Raw genomic sequence first — 17,297 nt, forward strand, 5'->3', positions numbered from 1 at the left:
TTAAAGTGTGACATTGATAGAAGGGTAAAACGAAGAATCAGAATAAGGAGAGGAGAATGTGTAGCTTAAAAAAGCATATTCGATAGATTTTTGTTTTTCTAGCATAAACTATAGAAAGTAAAAATTGAAAATTATTGATCAGGGTGAGAAATCCCGATTTAGTGGTCACTTATGGAAATGCTTAAAACAAAAATAACATACCAGCTCCTTCCTACCTGCCTAGTTTTAGAGGTCTGCCCTTTCCTCTACTATATAGCTATGTCTTACCTGAATTTGTCTTAAAATACTGCATGAGAAGCAGTTAAAAGACAAAGTAATTTAACTTAAATGTAAATAAATCAGTTTATAAAAGTATTTTAAATGCTATTTTCCCCATACTGTACCTTCTTTATGATAAAAGGAATCAGAAATATGTAAAAAATTAATTCTTCCATTAACCAAAGAATGGCAGTGAGGTTAACTTTTTCTTATTTGAACAAAATTCTAACCTGTTTGGGAGAACCTTGAATAGGTTGCCCAAGATCTTTTTACATGGGAACATAAAGAAAAAAATCATGAAAATGTATTTAAACTTTAATTTAACTAAAAATAGGTAAAACTATACATTTCAACATTGGCAGGATTTCGGCTCCTAATGAGAAATGAAAAGGAAGCCAAATTTGAAGAAAAATTGTTAAGCATATTTAAAGTTTGAGTAGTTTATTTTGTGGGCACTTTATAGAACATTTTGATTTAGTATTTTTGGATACAGATGATGGATTATGAAGTTCTTTCTTTTAAAAGTCAACATAGTTAACACTGTAAAAGTTTAAAAGTTTTTTTTTTTAAGTTTAAGAGCCTTATTTTTATTAACATCATTTGTATTTTTCTATACATCTTTCCTTAACATTTTCTTTGGTTATTTTAGCATATGTGTTTATGACTTTTTCAATATGTTAAATCTACAATTTTGTCACCCTCCTCACTTTCCAACAACCTCTCTAGACTCTTTATTGCACCTGGTAAGTGAATTTGAAACTCTGCTCTTGAACCACTACTTCCATTCTCTCCTATTGTCACTCTTACAGAACCTGTTCTCTCTCATTAAAAAACTTCCCTGTTCCAGCCCTGGCTGTGGAAGGTGACCATAGTCATAGTGATGTTTTAGCAGATGAGAGTGAATGTGGGCAAGTTGCTTAACAATATCCACAGGTTTAATTCTGAGAACCTGGCCACCCTGGGGAGCTATGTGGAGATGCAGGTCAAGGAGAATGCCTATCTAGAAGTCAACTTCACTGTCCTCAAGTGGTACTAGTTCAACCCAGCCTTCTTTCAGACCACGGTCACCACCCAGATCCCACTGAAGGCTCTCACCAACCCATGCCTCACCAACTTCACCCTGTGCAAGCCCATGTTCATCCAAGCACATCAGGAAAAGTAGCCGATCCAACAGATTTTGTACCTGGAGGATCTGCTGGAGACTTGACACTCCCAGGCCTTCTGGCAAACCCTGGATGAAAACATGACTCTTTTGGAAGGTATAACTGGCTTTGAGGGCTGTTAGAAAATTTGTCTGCCTTGTCATGGATATCATTCAACTGGCACACTTACTGCTGGCTGCTGGCTGAGATGCTCAGGGATTTGACAGCCAGCCAGCTGAAGATATGGATGAGAAAATATGGCCGAAGCACCGATGAGTCAGGGCAGATCTTCATCTGTAGCCAAGAAGAAAGCATGAAGCCCAAGAACATTGTGGAGAAGATCGACTTTGAAAGTGCATCCTGACTGGGCATGGTGGTTCATGCCTGTGACCCCAGCACTTTGGGAGGCCAAGGCGGGTGGATCACGAGGTCAAAAGATCGAGACCATCCTGGCCAACACAGTGAAACCCTGTATCCACTAAAAAATACAAAAATTAGTTGGGTGTGGTGGCACACGCCTATAATTCCAGCTACTTGGGAGGCTGAGGCAGGAGAATCACTTGAACCCGGAAGGCGGAAGGTGGAGGTTGCAGTGAGCTGAGATCAGGCCACTGCACTCCAGCCTGGTGACAGATCAAGACTCCTTCTCAAAAAAAAAAAAAAAAAAAAAAAAAAAAAAAAAAAAAAAAAAGGACAACGCATCCAGCATCATGGCCTCCTCCTAGTAACTGCGGGTTTTAATAAAGATTTGTTGACTTAGGAAAACAAACAAACCAAAAATCCCTTCCCTGTCTTATTTCCCAATCCTCCAGTATCTACCAGAGCCTTGCTACTTCTATTGTAAATCATTATAATTAATGTTCTTGATAGCATCACAGAAATAATTTCTCCTTTGATTTTCTAGCTTGTGGGCTTTGCTGATTCCCAACTTTTGGTGAACACCAAAATCTGTTCCTTCAGCTGTCACTTCTGGAGATGAATTCTCCTGGAGGAAGTCACATAATAATTTCGATGGGCTGAGTATTCCAGAAGGAAGCCATATGACCTTTCTGATTGAATTCTTCTGTACATAGATCCTCAGTGTTCTCATAAAGCCACGATTCATTTGACACTTTGTTCACTTCCCTCTTATAGCATGGGCTATTGACATTTTCCAATTTCAACTCCTAATTTCCACCTGGGTCCCCTCTGTACTTTTCTAAAATAAGGCAATTTGTCAACCTGCCCCTTGTCTTTCTCAAAATCTCTTCACCTCTGCTCCCATTCTTTCCCTTCTATAATTGCCCCTTTTTCCTTCCAAAATAAGTTCCCACATAGGTGCCTTTGATCCCATCTGCATGTTTGCAATCCTGCCCCATCATTGACCTTTCTTCCAAGGTCAATTTCTTGAACTAACTTATTTCTTTAAGGAAATATTTCTTTCTGTAAGCCAGTAGTTCTCAAATAGAGGTGACTTTACCTCTTAGGCAATATTTGGCAATGTCTACAGACATTTTGGTTGTCACAGCTGGTGGGAGCCACAGATGCTCTTCAGCATCTGCATGGGGAAGATCCTCCTAACAAAGAATTATCCAGCTCACATGTCAGTAGTTCCATGGTAGAAGAACCTTGCTGTAAACCTTAATCAAGCCCAAATTTTGCTTCTCCAAGAAATTTAAATAATATGTTTTTATGACTATGTTTACTTCTCTGAGTTCTTCATTTATCTTCCACTTTTACACTGGCAAATTTCTAGAGTGGAAGTCACTATTTCTGGCTTAATTTCCTTGCTATACAGTCCTATCACTGAAAAACATATGATAATGATAAAAATTGCTACCCACCAGAAATCATTAAGGTCCTTAACAGACTCAACTTTTTCTCCTAGGCACCTCACAATGACCTAGGGAGTGAAGAAAACAGATGGGAACACATCCCAATTTGTGTTCTTAGCAACAGGAGCCTATGACCTTGAATTTATATACCTATTTATGTATTTATTTTTATTATTTTGAGATAGTCTCACCCTGTCGCCCAGGTTGGAGTATAGTGGCATGATCTTGGCTCACTGCAACCTCTGCCTCCCATGTACAAGTGATTCTCCTGCCTCAGCCTCCTGAGTAACTGGGATTGCCCAGCTTATTTATTTATTTATTTGTATTTTTAGTAGAGACAGGTTTTTGTCATGTGGGCCAGGCTGGTTTCGAACTCCTGACCTCAGGCCATCCACCGCCACCCCCCAGCCTCCTGAAGTGCTGGGATCGCAGGCATGAGCCACTGAACCCAGCCTGGATAATTATTTAAACATTTGTTAAGGTGGATAAAAAATTATTTTTACTCATTTTTTGTTCTGAGAAATCCTCAACAGTGGCTTCTTGAAACCCAATATTCTTGAAGACACATTTAAAATCCAATTGTGGAAAATAATTTTCTAAAATACATGAGTGTTTTTCAGGAATAATAAAGTTGATTAAAAAATAGTCAGGCTGCTTGTACAGATACGGCTACATTTGAAAGGCTGTGTTGTGGGCGTGGTTCCTCACACTGAGGGCATCGTGCTTCTTGAAAATGTCAACAAATGCTGCACTCTTCATGAAGACACCTTGTTCAAACATTTCCTTCCCAGTTTTCAGTGTTTAATAGGATACTTGAATACATGAAAAAACAAAAAACTCAAATTTTTAGTAACATGGCAAATAACCCTAAATTCTTTCTCTCCCCTGTTACACACATAGTCGGTGGGAGGAGTTGCTCAGAATACTCTGCACTCAGGAATGAATTCTTATTTCCCTGCTTAGAGGAAAAATGATGAAGCATCATAGGGCAAAGCCCCGAATAGAAGCCTTCATCCTAATGAGAAAGAGTAGCTTGCAAGCCTGGATTTTTCTTTCACAGATTTTATTTTATTTTTTGATTTTCAGCTCTATCTAGAAACTATTCTCAATTCAAATCAAACTCTACAGTGAAAATGAAATTTGTGATGAAAAGAGGGACTCTGAGGTTTGATGCATTAGTTCTTATAAAAATTAATCATCAATTTACTTGTTTTCACTAACAAAGGCCCTTGAGAGTATTCCCTTAAGGAAATAAGGAGACTTACTAGAGACTCAGAGACCTTTTCTGTCCATTTCATAACCCAAGTGGCATGGACTCTTACCAAGAAGAAGAGACAGTGAAACTTTTATGAAAAGTGACCTGAATGTAAACGATCAAACTCTATTACATTCCATTTTTTAAAAGCAGGCAGTCAGGCAGTCAGTATAATAGCATTTTATTTATTCACCAATGATATAGGTAGGGAAAACTTTGTGGATGAGGGACCCAACTAAGTTGGTGGAAGAGTCTTGAGAGTAGAGGTTATGAGCTTGGACTTACATCAAGATAGGAGTCGAACCTTAATTCTCAAAGTGACACATGCCATTAGTATTGGTAGGTTTGTATAATTTTCCCACATATAGAAATGATTTAATTCACAATCTCATCTTCTAGAAAATTGGCACATAACTCTTTGTACCGTTTTCAAGGAATTTGTTCAGAAAGTGAGAACATGTATTATGAATGCCTTCAAGTCATGTACCATAGCTATTCAAAGAAGGAATGATAAAATTTATAGATGACAATTTCAGTTCTCTCTAAATTATTCATTTTTAAAAATTCAAAATCAAGATAAAGAGGAAAATAGCTAAAGAAATCCAACAGAATTCTTGTTTGACAGTAATTGGAAACCAGTGATTGGAAGCAGTTGGTGCAATATGTTCTACAAAGGACTTTTTTAATTTTATTTTTTTTGGTTGCTTTCAGAGCTCTTCACCCTTTCCATGCTGCTTAAAGAAACGCAAGTGCCAAAAACGGTGCTGAAGAACTTTCCTAGCTGGACAGAAAAGTTTTGAAAAGAGAGTTGCATTCTTAATAGACTAAATTATATTTTATTCAAATTTTAGGAAAGAATCCTCTCATTGTGAGTTTCTTTTTTTTTCTGACAATAAGAAATGATTCTAGAAGAAAATACAATCTGTGAGCATGATTCAAGGATTTTCTTGCCACCCATGCCTGTTTCTCCGTAGGGCTAAAGTGATAGACACATGATAAAAGGTACCCTCCCCCACCCCCAAAATGAGCAGCCAAGCTCTTACTCTTATGGCTTTTTGTTTCTGGGGACTAGAGGCAAAGAGTACCACTTTCAGGCTAGCACAACTTTCTTCCATCCCGAACACCTCCCTACTCCACATCCTACTATGTTCTGGCAGATATAGTTTCAACACGATTGTAAAGTTGCTAGGCATCCCTTTGGAATCCCGGAAAAGCAGCATTCTGCAGGAGAATGTCACTCGTTTTGGTTATTGCCCCAGATCTGTGGGGGAAAATGGAAAAAGGATGAAGTCTCCTACTCTATTTTTTTCCATTCTTTTAAAGAAGGGATTCTGTCTTATTTAAGGGCAAAGCATCATTGGGCCATCTGGTTTTTCTTCGACTAGTTCCATTAGCCTTATAGTTAGAAACACATTCCTAATGCTGGCCTTAGATAAGTTGTATTAATTTTCAGCATTGTTATAAGATCTCTGGAACTTCAAAGATATTTGAGTTGGAAAGCAAAGAGGCTAACTCAACACGCTTTTAAATGAAAAAAACCTAACTTTACCAGTTTTTACATTAAAGAATTTATGTCTTTTGGCCACAAACACACAAGTCCACCAAATATTGAGTGTTGAAATTGGAATTTTCATGAGCATTTAAATCAGATCCATATTTTCAATCATGACTATTTTTCCCTTTTTCATGGGCATGTCATCAATACTGTGAAAATCCTAAAGGAGAAATAAATGGAGAAGCATGCCAGAATTACACGTGATGTTGAAATGGGTTCGAATGCTTTTCAAGATTTTACTGTTCCTTTTTCTCATATTTATCCTAAGGGAATAAAAGTTCAGTGAAATGCTTTCCTGGGGATAAACTGTTTTATGTTTTTGACCTATAGCAATTCTTTGTAATTTTGTATAATAAAGTATGTGGTAATCTAATACAAATTAATATTTCCATAGTTTTCCAGTGTTGATAATAAACAACACAAGTATGTTCTACCTTTTATATTCTGAAGTTTGAGACAGAGTTTTTTTTTTTTCTTTTATTTTGAGATGGAGTCTTGCTGTCGCCAGGCTGGAGCGCAGTGGCATGATCTCGGGCTCACTGCAACCTCCGCCTCCCAGGTTCAAGTGATTGAGACAGAGTTTTAAACCAAAAAAGTTACCTTCTTAGTGGCCAACGATTATCTTTATAAATTCTTACAGTCAGGTCTTGCCTTTTATAATCACCAATAATATAATGTTTTAAGAACACAGACTTAGGAGCTAGGTACTGTTACTTAACCATGAGTGAATATTTAAGATTTCTAAGCCTTAGCGTTCTAATATGATTAGATGTAAAATGTAAATTGTAATAATATCTACCTTACGGGTTTCGTGTGAAATTTATAAGACTTATCTAGCGTAGTGTTTACCATAAATGAATATTCCTTTAAAGTTGGTTATTGTTAAGTGCTATTGTCCTTAGGAATTACACCAAAGACTAAATGAAGTTTTCTTCTGATTGTATGTCTTCTAGAATATACATATTTTCAAATAAAATCATACTACATACTAATAAGTTACTTGTACACTGAATCCCATAAGTGAAAAAAGCTAAACCTGGCTCATTTTGTTGGGGATGGTCTTGGATGAGACTTAGAGAATCATAACATAATGCCTACACTTGGAATCTTAGATAATGATGACCAAATTACAATGTGAGTGTTATTTGTCCTATATTGAGAATGGATGTACATATAGCTTTTAGAAATATGGCAATCAATAGCTACGGAAAAATATTTTTCCTTCCTAAGACAATTAGGACCATACAGTATAGGTTATTAAAACACGAAGTTGGGATTATGTCTTTCCAGGAATTTTAAAAATCTAGTGTCCACTGGGGCTCATACCTATAGTCTCAGTGACTCTTGAGGCTGAGACTGAGGCAGGAGGATGGCTTGAGCCCAGGAGTTTTAGGCTGCAGTGAGCTATGATCACACCACTGCACACCAGCAGCCCTGGGTGACAGATTGAGACTCTATCTATCTCAAAAAAAAAAAAAAAGTTAAAAAACCCCAAATCTAGAGTCTGCCTCAAACATCTAGTTTCTACCTCAAACACAATTCCAACAAAGATATCTGTTCCCTGTAAGTTAATAATGTTAATACAGTACTCAAAGAGCAACATACTGACATACGATTTCTTTTTCCTCTGAATGAGTCTCCTGGAAAAGAGAAGCGGTGACCAGCATCCCAGGTTAGACCCACACCCTGTGCTATGGGAGAAAGACTGAGGAAGGTCACTGGTGGTGATGCTTCCTCTCCTCCGCTGCCCTAAGAAACTAAAAAGTCTGGTTCCACATGCATCCTCTACCGTTATATAACTGCAGCTAGCCTCTTTCATTAGAAGTTGGTGTGATGATACTCAGTGATTATGCCTATGATCGGGCCTTATAGGAGTCTTATCTCTAAGTGGTTTGTTAAATGATTCCTACCAAACATATACACTATTGTTCTTTTTACAATGGCTATTGTTGCATAATGAACTGCCTCAAAACTTAGTGGCTGAAAGTAAAAATCATTGTATTTTTTCATGATTCTGTTGTCCAGAATTTAGGGAGAATTTGGCAGGACGATTTTTGACTAGTCACTCAGGGGTATTCAGCTAGTAACTCATCTGGTCTAGGGCATTCAAGATATGCCTGTTGCCTTACAGAATGACTGCAAGGCTAGGCTCCTCTGGGCCTTCTCTTTCTCCATACAGCTTCAGAGCCCCTCCACGTGGTTTCTATAGCAGTGTAGTGGGCTTTTTACACAGCCAATGGCTTTCTCAGAGTGAATGTTCTTAGAAAAAAAGTGGAAGCTGTAAGGCTCCTTCTGACCTAACCTCTGAAGCCATGCAGGGTCACCTCCACCTCATCCTATCGGTGAGAAATGAGTCACATGTACAGTCCAGAGTCAAGGAGAGAGCAGACAAATACATGTGAGTATGAATACCGCGAGCATTGTTCGTCAGCTGCCAGCATTGTTCATTGGAGAGCTATCTTCAGGGACTAGTCTCTCTGGGAGGAGTCTAGTTAAAAACAGTTATTTCAATTTGATATAATTCCAGTGACATTTTCATAACCCTTATAAATTGGCACCTTGGAAACTGCCTAGTTAGCTCAGTCCTTAATCAGTCTCTGTCCATGCCAATGACCTGTACTAGTTGTTCTGTGAGATATGTCTACAGTCTTCCTTGTGGGACTTTGGTTGACTTGAGTTTATTTCAAGAGCCCGTCACGTGTGAATTGACAAAAGACCCTCTAAATTTGCAAAACTGAGGATCAAGTTATCAACTGCACCCCCACCACCTGAAGATCTAACTGGAATATTTAGCTTGTCTCATTTTATTACTACATAGCTTAGTCTGACCCATGCTTAATATATACCATCCCTTCAGCTTTATAAGTCACTGTATTTCAGATCTTACATAATTATTGTGCAGGACATGCTGATTCTACTGTTTGATGCAGTTTATCATTGAAACAACCTTCTTCCTATTCTCTCTACTTCAGTCCTTTCTCCCTAAAGTCTAATCTATTGTAAATATAGTGATCCATTAAAATCATGGCACTTCTCTGCTCAGATCACTTTAATGGCTATGTTTTTCTTAAATAATTTTTATTGTGTATAAGTAAGGCATACAACATGATGTTATGGGATGCATATACATGGCAGAAAGGTTACTATGATGAAGCAAATTAACATAATCATCATCTCACATAGTTACCCTTCTGTTTGTCTTCACGTCAAGAGCAGGTAAAATCTACTCATTTAGCCTGAGCCTCACCTACAGGACAATTTTATTACCTATAGTTCTCATGTCATACATTAGATCTGAACTGTTAATCATACATATTTGCCACTTTATATTCTCTGACGTCCATCTCCCCATTTCCTGCACTCCCCCAATCCCTGGTAACCATTGTTTTGTTCTCTATCTCTGTATATTTGATATCTTTTAAAAGATTCTACATATAGGTGAGTTATTCATGCAATATTTTCATTTCTGTGTCTGACTTATTTCACTTAGCATAATGTCCTCTAGGTTCATTTGCTTTGTGGCAATCACAAGATCTTGTTCTTTTTAGAGCTGATTAATATTCCACTGTAAATAGGTACTACAGTTTATTTATCCTTATGTCCATCTATGGATAGTTAGATTGTTCTCATATTTTAGCTTTGTGAATAATGTCGTAATGAACATGGGAGTGCAGGCATCTTTATCAAGTGGTGATTTCATTTCCTTTGCTTATAATCTCAGAAGAGAGATTGCTGAATCATATGGTATTTCTATTTTAAATTTCTTTCTGTAGCATTCTCATTCACAAATAATGACCTAATTGAAAAATAAATCAAGAAAATCTCACAATAGCAGCAAAAATTGCCTAGGAATAAATTTAAGCAAAGAAGTGAAAAATCTATATAGATGCTCCTTGACTTATGATAAAATTACCTTCTAATAAGCCCATCAATATTTGAAAATGTAAAGTATTTAATAAACCTAACCTAATGAGCATCATTACTTAGTCTAGACTACCATAAATGTACTCAGAACACTTATATTAGCTTACAGTTAGGCAAAATCATTTAAAACAAAGTTTATTTTATAATAAAGTGTTGAATAGCTCATGTAACTCATTGAATGCTATACATTATGTTGAAATTTTGATGGTTTTGCACCATTATAAAGTTGAAAAATTATAAGTCAGACCATTATAAGCTGCTGACCATGTATACACTGAAAACTATAAAACATTGATGAAAGAAATTAGAAAAAAAAAAAACACACAAATGAAAGATATCCCTGAGTTCATGGGTTGGAAGAATTAATATTTTTTAAATGTTCACATTACCCAAAGCAATATACAGACTCAATGCAATCCATCTCAAAATCCTAATGGCATTCTTCACAGAAATAAAAATAAACAACCCTAAAATTGTATGGGCCCATGAAAGACCCCTAATAGTCAAAACAATTCTGAGGGAAAAAAAAAAAAAAGTTGGAGGCATCATACGTTCTGATTTAAAATTATATTACAAAGCTATAGTAGTTAAAACAGCATGGTACTGGCATAAAAACAGACACATAGACCAGTAGAACAAAGAGTCCAGAAATAAATCCAAACATATAGAGTGCACTAATTTTTGAAAAGGGTACCAAGAGGACACAATGAGGAAAGAATAGTCTCTTCAATAAATGGTGCTGGAAAAACTGTATTTCAACCTGCAAAATAATGAAATTGGATCCTTAAATCATACCCAAACTTCAAATAAAATGAATAAAATACCTAAATATAAAACCAGAAACTATAAAACAAAGGGGAAAACGCTTGAACATTGGCTTTGGCAATTATTATTATTATTGTTTTATTTGCTATCACACCAAAAGCTCAGATCACAAAGGCAAAAACAAATGAATGGGACTGCATAAAACTAAAAAGTACAACAAAGGAAACAACAAAATAAAACAACAGCCTATGGATTAGGAAAAAACTATTTGCAAACCATATACTTTGTTAAGGATTAACATCCAAAATTTATAAAGAACTCATACAATTCAATAGGGGAAAAATAACCCAATTTAAAAACAGACAAAATACCTGAATAGACATTTTTCCAAAGAAGACACGAAAATAGACAATGGGTATATGAAATATGTGATATTGCTCAATATCACTAATCATCAGGGAAATGCAAATCAAAACTAGTATGAGGTATCACCTCACACCTGTTAGGACGGCTACTGTCAAAAAGTCAAAACATAATAAATGTTAGCAAGAGTGTGGAGAAAAAGGAACTCTATACTGTTGTTGGGAATGTAGATTGGTACAGCCATTAAAGGAAACAGTCTGGAGGTTTCTAAAGACATTAAAAACAGAACTACCACATGTCCCAGCAATCCTGGGCTACTCTTTTTACTCAGTAAAATCCAAAGTTCTTACAGTGATTTATGAGGCCCTATGTGATCTACATCCTCTTCTTTCTCCCTGTCCTCATACATTCATTTAGTCAGCAAATATTTGTTTAGTGTTTACTATATATTGGACACTGTCTCTTGTGCTGAGGATACAGCAGTAAATAAAGCAGAAAAAATTACCAGCTCTTATGGAATACCCACTAGCTTACTCTCCTCCATCTTCATTGGCCTCTTTGCTATTCCTGGAAAATTCCAAGCATGCTCCCTTTATCAGGCCTTTGCAATTACTGTTCTCTCTACTTGGGAAATATCTTCCCCTGATATCTACATGGCCTGCTCTCTCATTTCATTTAATTCTTTATGCTCAAATGTCACCTCCCCAAAGTCTATTTCTTGATTACCCTATATAAAATAGTAACCATCCCCATACCATAGTTCCTTCCTCCTGTTGTCTTACTAATATTTGCCACCATATGACAAACTATATATTGAATGGTATGCTTGTTTCTTATCTGGCTCTTTCCACTAGAACGGAGGCTCTATGAAGGCAGACTTGAGTATGGTATTCAGTATTGCAGCCTAGTGTGAATCATAGTAGGCTTTCAGTAGGTGCTTGCTGAATGAGTTTTTAGATCCAATAATATAAATTCTGTTAAAAAACCAGATAGCTCGGATAGACGCACAAGTTGGGTGATTTCTGCATTTCCAACTGATGTACCTGGTTCATCTCATTGGGACTGGTCAGACAGTGGGTGCAGCCCACAGAGGAGGGTGAGCTGAAGCAGGGTGGGGCATTGCCTCACCCGGGAAGTGCAAGTGGTTGGGGGATTTCCCTTTCCTAGTCAAGGGAAGCCGTGACAGACTGTACCAGGAAAATTGGGACACTGCCACCTAAACACTGTGCTTTTGCAATGGCCTTAGCAAACAGCACCCCAGGAGATTATATCCTGCACCTGGCTCACTGGGTCCCATGCCCACGGAGTCTTGCTCACCACTAGTCCGAGATCAAACTGCGAGGCAGCAAGCCTGGCTGGGGAAGGGGTCTCCACTATTGCTGAGGATTGAGTAGGTAAACAAAGTGGCTGGGAAGCTCGAACTGGGTGGAGCCCACCACAGCTCAAGGAGGCCCACCTGCCTCTGGAGACTCCACCTCTGGGGGCAGGGCATAGCTGAACAAAAGACAGCAGAAAATTCTGCAGACTTAAATGTCCCTGTCTGACAGCTCTGAAGAGAGCAGTGGTTCTCCCAGCATGGTGTTTGAGCTCTGAGAATGGACAGATCGCCTCAAGTGGGTCCCTGACCCTGTGTAGCCTAACTTGGAGAAAACTGCTAGCAGGGACTGACTGACACCTCACATAGCCGGGTGCCCCTCTTAGATGAGGCTTGCAGAGGAAGGATCAGGAGCAATATTTGCTGTTCTGCAATATTTGCTGTTCTGCAGCCTCCGCTGGTGAAACCCAGGTGAACAGGGTCTGGAGTGGACCTCCAGCAAACTCCAACAGACCTCCAGCTGAGGGACCTGATTGTTAGAAGGAAAACGAACAAACAGAAAGGAATAGCATCAACATCAACACAAAGGACATCCACAATAAAACCCCATCTGTAGGTCACCATCATCAAAGACCAAAGGTAGATAAAACCACAAAGATGGGGAGAAACCATAGCAGAAAAGCTGAACATTCTAAAAACCAGAGCGCCTCTTTGCCTCCAAAGGATGGCAGCTCCTTGCCAGCAATGGAACAAAGCAGGATGGAGAATGACTTTGACGAGTTGACAGAAGTAGGCTTCAGAAAGTCGGTAATAACAGAGTTCTCTGAGCTAAAGGAGGATATTGAAACCCATGACAAAGAAGCTAAAAACCTTGAAAAAAGATTAGAGAGATTAGATGAATGGCTAACTTGAATAAAAGATTAGACGAATGGCTAATTAGAATAAACAGTGTAGAGAAGACCTTAAATGACCTGATGGAGCTGAAAACCATGGCACGAGTGACACATGCACAAGCTTCAGTAGCTGATTTGATTAAGTGGAAGAAAGGGTATCAGTAATTGAAGATCAAATTAATGAAATGAAGCGAGAGGAAAAGTGTAGAGAAAAAAGAGTAAAAATAAACAAACAAAGCCTCCAAAAAATATGGGACTATGTGAAAAGACCAAATCTACATTTGATTGGTGTACCTGAAAGTAACATGGAGAATGGAACCAAGCTGGAAAACACTCTTCAGGATATTATCCAGGAGAACCTCCCCAACCTAGCAAGGCAGGCCGACAATGAAATTCAGGAAATACAGAGAACACCACAAAGATACTCCTCAAGAAAAGCAACCCCAAGACACATAATTGTCAGATTCGCCAAGTTTGAAATGACGGAAAAAATGTTAAGGACAGCCAGAGAGAAAGGTTGGGTTACCCACAAAGGGAAGCCCATCAGACTAACAGCAGATCTCCCAGCAGAAACCCTACAAGCCAGAAGAGAGGGGGACCAATATTCAACATTCTTAAAGAAAAGAATTTTCAACCCAGAATTTCATATCCAGCCAAACTGAGCTTCATAAGTGAAAGAGAAATTAAATCCTTTACAGATAAGCAAATGCTGAGAGATTTTGTCACCTCCAGGCCTGCCTTACAATAGCTCCTGAAAGAAGCACTAAACTTGGAAAGGAACAACCAGTACCAGCCACTGCAAAAACATGCCAAATTGTAAAGATCATTGATGCTAGGAAGAAACTACATCAACTAATGGGCAAAATAAGCAGCTAACATCATAATGACAGGATCAAATTCACATATAACAATATTAACCTTAGGTCTAGGTGCAGTTGCTCGTGCCTGTAATCCCAGCACTTTGGGAGGCCAAGGCGGGCGGATCACCTGAGGTTGGGAGTTCAAGACCAGCCTGACCAACATGGAGAAACCCCATTTCTACTAAAAATACAAAATTAGTTGGGCATAGTGGCGCATGCCTGTAATCCTAGCTACTTGGGAGGCTGAGGCAGGAGAATTGCTTGAACCCAGGAGGTGGAGGTTGCATTGAGCCAAGATTGTGCCATTGCACTCTAGCCTGGACAACAAGAGCAAAACTCCATCTCAAAGAAAAACAAAAACAAAAACAAACAAACAAAAAACAATATTAACCTTAAATGTAAATGGAGTAAATGCCCCAATTAAAAGACACAGACTAGCAAATTGGATAAGGAGTCAAGAGCCATCAGTGTGCTGTATTCAGGAGACCCATCTCATGTGCAGAGACACACATAGGCTCAAAATAAAGGGATGGAGGAAGATCTACCAAGCAAATGGAAAGGAAAAAGAAAAAAAAAAAAAGGCAGGGGTTGCAATCCCAGTCCCTCATAAAACAGACTTTAAACCAACAAAGATCAAAAGAGACAAAGGAGGCCATTACATAATGGTAAAGGGATCAATTCAACAAGAAGAGCTAACTGTCTTAAGTATATATGCACCCAATACAGAACCACCCAGATTCATACAGCAAGTCCTGAGAGGCCTAAAAAGAGACTTAGACTCCCACACAATAATCATGGGAGACTTTAACACCCCACTGTCAATATTAGGCAGATCAATGAGACAGAAGGTTAACGAGGATATCCAGGACTTCAACTCAACTCTGCACCAAGCAGACCTAATAGACATCTACAGAACTCTCCACCGCAAATAAACAGAATATACATTCTTCTCGGCACTACATCACACTTATTCCAAATTGACCACATAGTTGGAAGTAAAGCACTCCTCAGCAAATGTAAAAGAACAGAAATCACAACAATCTTTCTCTCAGACCACAGTGCAATCAAATTAGAACTCAGGAATTAAGAAACTCACTCAAAACTGCACAACTACATGAAAACTGAAGAACCTGCTCCTGAATTCCTACTGGGTAAATAACGAAATGAAGGCAGAAATAAAGATGTTCTTTAAAACCAATGAAACAAAGACACAACATACCAGAATATCTGGGACACATTTAAAGCAGTGTGTAGAGGGAAATGTATAGCAGTAAATGCCCACAAGAGAAAGCAGGAAAGATCTAAAATTGACACCCTAACATCACAATTAAAAGAACTAGAGAAGCAAGAGCAAACAAATTCAAATGCTAGCAGAAGGCAAGAAATAACTAAGATCAGAGCAGAACTGAAGGAGAGAGAAACACAAAAAACCCTTCAAAAAATAAATGAATTCAGGAGCTGGTTTTTCGAAAAGATCAACAAAATTGACAGACCATTAGCAAGACTAATAAAGAAGAAAAGAGAGAAGAATCAAACAAACACAATAAAAATTGATAAAGGGATATCACCACTGATCCCACAGAAATACAAACTACCATCAGAGAATACTATAAACACCTCTATGCAAATAAATTAGAAAATCTAGAAGAAATGGATAAATTCCTGGACACATACACCCTCCCAAGACTAAACCAGGAAGTAGTTGAAATGCTGAATAGACCAATAACGGGCTCTGAAATTGAGGCAATAATTAATAGCCTACCAACTAATAAAAGCCCAGAAACAGACCACTTCACAGCCGAGTTCTACCAGAGGTATAAGAGGAGCTGGTACCATTCCTTCTGAAACGATTCCAATCAATAGAAAAAGAGCGAATCCTCCCTAACCAATTTTATGAGGTCAGCATCGTCCTGATACCAAAGCCTGGCAGAGACACAACAGAAAAAGAGAATTTTAGACCAATATCCCTGGTGAATATCGATGCGAAAATCTTCAATAAAATACTGGCAAACCAAATCCAGCAGCACATCAAAAAGCTTATCCACCAAGATCAAGTCGGCTTCATCCCTGGGATGCAAGCCTGGTTCAACATACGCAAATCAATAAACGTAATCCATCACATAAACAGAACCAAAGACAAAAACCATATAATTATCTCAAGAGCTGCAGAAAAGGGTTTCTACAAAATTCAACAGCCCTTCATGCTAAAAACTCTCAATAAACTAGGTATTGATGGAACGTATCTCAAAATAATAAGAGCTATTTATGACAAACCCACAGCCAGTGTCATACTGAATGGGCAAAAACTGGAAGCATTCCCTTTGAAAACTGGCACAAGACAGGGATGCCCTCTCTCACCACCCCTATTCAACATAGTGTTATAAGTTCTGGCCAGGGAAATCAGGCAAGAGAAAGAAATAAAGGGTATTCAATTAGGAAAAGAGGAAGTCAAATTGTCCCTGTTTGCAGATGACATGATTGTATATTTAGAAAATCCCATCATCTCAGCCCAAAATCTCCTTAAGCTGATAAGCAACTTCAGCAAAGTCTCAGGATACAAAATCAGTGTGCAAAAATCACAAGCATTCCTATACACCAATAACAGACAAACAGAGAGCCAAATCATGCGTGAACTCCCATTCACAGTTGCTGCAAAGAAAAATATACCTAGGAATCCAACTTATAAGGGATGTGAATATTGGGAGAACCTGCTCCTGATGTTTAACGTGGGTTCTTTTCTATTCCCTAAGTGTCTCAGCTGGGTTGAGAAATAAAGGGAAAGAACACAAGAGAGAGAAATTTAAAGCTGGGTGTCCGGGGGAGACATCACATGTTGGCAGGATCCATGATGTTCCCCCAGCCGTAAAACCAACAAGTTTATTAGCGATTTTCAAAAGGGGAGGGAGTGCACGAATAGGGTGTGGGTCACAGAGATCACATACCTCACAAGGTAATAAAATATCACAAAGCAAATGGAGGCCGGGCGAGATAACAGGACCACTGGATGAGGTGAAATTAAAATTGCTAATGAAGTTTCAGGAACGCATTGTCTTTGATAACAGCTTATCAGGAAACAGGTTTTGAGAGCAGATAATTTGTCTGACCAAAATTTATTAGGTGGGAATTTTTGTCCACCTGACAAGCCTGGGAGCA

General features: G+C 38.3%; 1 pseudogene; it reads left to right on the top strand.

Moving 5' to 3' along the window:
- Positions 1–1,390: 1,390 nt before the first annotated feature.
- On the top strand, positions 1,391–1,764 carry LOC103241771 (eukaryotic translation initiation factor 3 subunit K pseudogene; annotated as a pseudogene).
- Positions 1,765–17,297: the final 15,533 nt, after the last annotated feature.

This window comes from Chlorocebus sabaeus, chromosome 15 (assembly GCF_047675955.1).
Source record: "Chlorocebus sabaeus isolate Y175 chromosome 15, mChlSab1.0.hap1, whole genome shotgun sequence".
NCBI lineage: Eukaryota > Metazoa > Chordata > Mammalia > Primates > Cercopithecidae > Chlorocebus > Chlorocebus sabaeus.